The sequence below is a fragment of the Podarcis tiliguerta genome, assembly GCF_965153285.1.
Source record: "Podarcis tiliguerta genome assembly, chromosome: 14".
NCBI lineage: Eukaryota > Metazoa > Chordata > Lepidosauria > Squamata > Lacertidae > Podarcis > Podarcis tiliguerta.
The window spans coordinates 40,451,551-40,453,813 of record NC_139547.1 but is presented as its reverse complement, the minus strand read 5'-3'; positions in this window follow the sequence as shown (position 1 = coordinate 40,453,813).

Genomic DNA, 2,263 nt, shown 5'->3' with positions numbered 1-2,263 from the left:
TGCACTGGTTTGATTGTGTGTGTTTTGGCTCAGTGATGATCATTCTCAGCAGGAGTGGAGATGGGCCATGATGGAGAAATGGAGAACTGGCTTATCAACCTCAGTCTTTTCTGAGCCAGCCCCCACCTGCCTCTCTTCTTAATGCCAACCAATCAGGACATGACTCTGCCTGTCACTGCAATTAATTCAGAATGTGGCAGCTAGACTGGTGACTGGGAGCTGCCGCCAAGACCTACATTGCTCCCAGTACAGCTCCAAACACAATTCAAAGTGTTGGTGCTGACCTTTAAAGCCCTAAACTGCTTCAGCCCAGTATACCTGAAGGAGCGTCTCCACCCCCATCGTTCAGCCTGGACACTGAGGTCCAGCGCCAAGGGCCTTCTGGCGGTTCCCTCACTGTGAGAAGTGAGGTTACAGGGAACCAGGCAGAGGGCCTTCTTGGTAGTAGCGCCTGCCCTGTGGAACGCCCTCCCATCAGATGTCAAGGAAATAAGCAACTATCTTACTTTTAAAAGACATCTGAAGGTGGCCCTGTTTAGGGAAGTTTTTAATGTTTAATGCTGTGTTGTGTTTTTAATATTCGGTTGGGAGCCGCCCAGAGTGGCTGGGGAAACCCAGCCAGATGGGTGGGGTATAAATAATAAATTATTAATATTATTATTATTGGCTCTGGTTCCACACACTGCTGATCTCCCCGCCTTCTGCCCCACTGGTCCCAATGAACCTCAGCTGCCTCTGGAATAGCTTTTGAGTCTTTCTAACTCAGCTTCCTTGTTGCTAACCAAAGCAGACACAGGAAAGTGTCCCGTCCCATAGAAAGAGGTCTGCAGGCTGCTCTGATGAAGCTTTTCTGTTGGCACAGCTCAAATGCCCAGTTTGCACTTCATATTAACTCAAGCATTTGCAATTTTAATTCTTGCATTTTGGGAATTGCACCTGTGTGAGGGGAATAGGGGTTTCCTAACAGCTCTCAGCACCCTTAACAAACTATAAGCTTTCCAAGATTCTTTGGGGGAAGCTGGGAGTGTTTAAAGCTGCATCACAGTGGTGTGGATGTGACTTTTGCCATTTGTACCTGGCTCCAGCTGACCCTGGAATTTTGGGGAAAGGTTAGATCCCATAAGCCCAAAGCCTGCCCTCTCCTACTCAAAGGTGCACTGAATTTTAGCCATCTCATTTATTCAGCTTCTGCATAGATAACCAGCAAGTCGGGCTGCCAGTGAGTTGAATAGATTGAACTGAAGATGAAATGGCAAGATGCAGAAGCTGAATTAAAGATGCAGGTTTTTCTAGGAACTTTGAATATGTAAGATTCCTTACATCCTCCCTTGTGTAACCACAGATGGCAAGAAATTTGATCCAGTTTTAATTTAAAGGCAAACCTACCAAATCCACATATTTTTAAAAAGGGACAAACCAAAACACCACCCTCTTCTCAAATTTGCTTTTTTCTTCATTTTAAAACGCAGCTCTCCAGCCAAGTAGTGTGCACAAAGAATGCATATACCAGAGTGAAGTGCGCACAAAAGCACATATAATAGTAAAAATAGCATACCAAGATGCACTTTATTAGAGGAAGTTGCTTTGCAAAAATTGGGGAAACAGGCACATGCAAATTTTGTGTGTTGGGAGAAATGGCCACTGAAAATATTTTCCTTTTCCTTCCCCACAATGTGAGGGGGGTGCAGGAATGCTCAAACTAGCTGTGTACCTTGCCACCCCATGCTTGGCAGCTATGACATCTTCTATCCACATATCAATGCTTGGTCCAGGATGTCCCTTTGCATGGAGCCCCATCTCAAGGACACCGAATGCATACTCAGCCTGGATGTGACTGCCAAGAGCATTGGTAGTGACAACTGGAACAGCCAGACAATGTAGCATAGTGGTTAGACTGCAGGGGTCAGCAAACTTCTTCAGTAGGGGGCAGTCCACTGTCCCTCAGACCTTGGGGGGGGGGGCTGGACTATATTTTGAAAAAATAAAAAAATGAACGAATTCCTATGCCCCACAAATAACCCAGAGATGCATTTTAAATAAAAGCACACATTCTACTTATGTAAAAACACGCTGATTCCCAGACCGTCTGCAGGCTGGATTTAGAAGATGATTGGGCTGGATCCGGCCCCCGGTCCTTAGTTTGCCTACCCATGGGTTAGTCCGGCAGTGGTTCTCAACATTGGGGCCCCAGGTGTTTTTGGCCTACAACTCCCATGATTCCTAGCTCACAGGACCAGTGGTCAGGGTTGATGGGAGTTGTAGG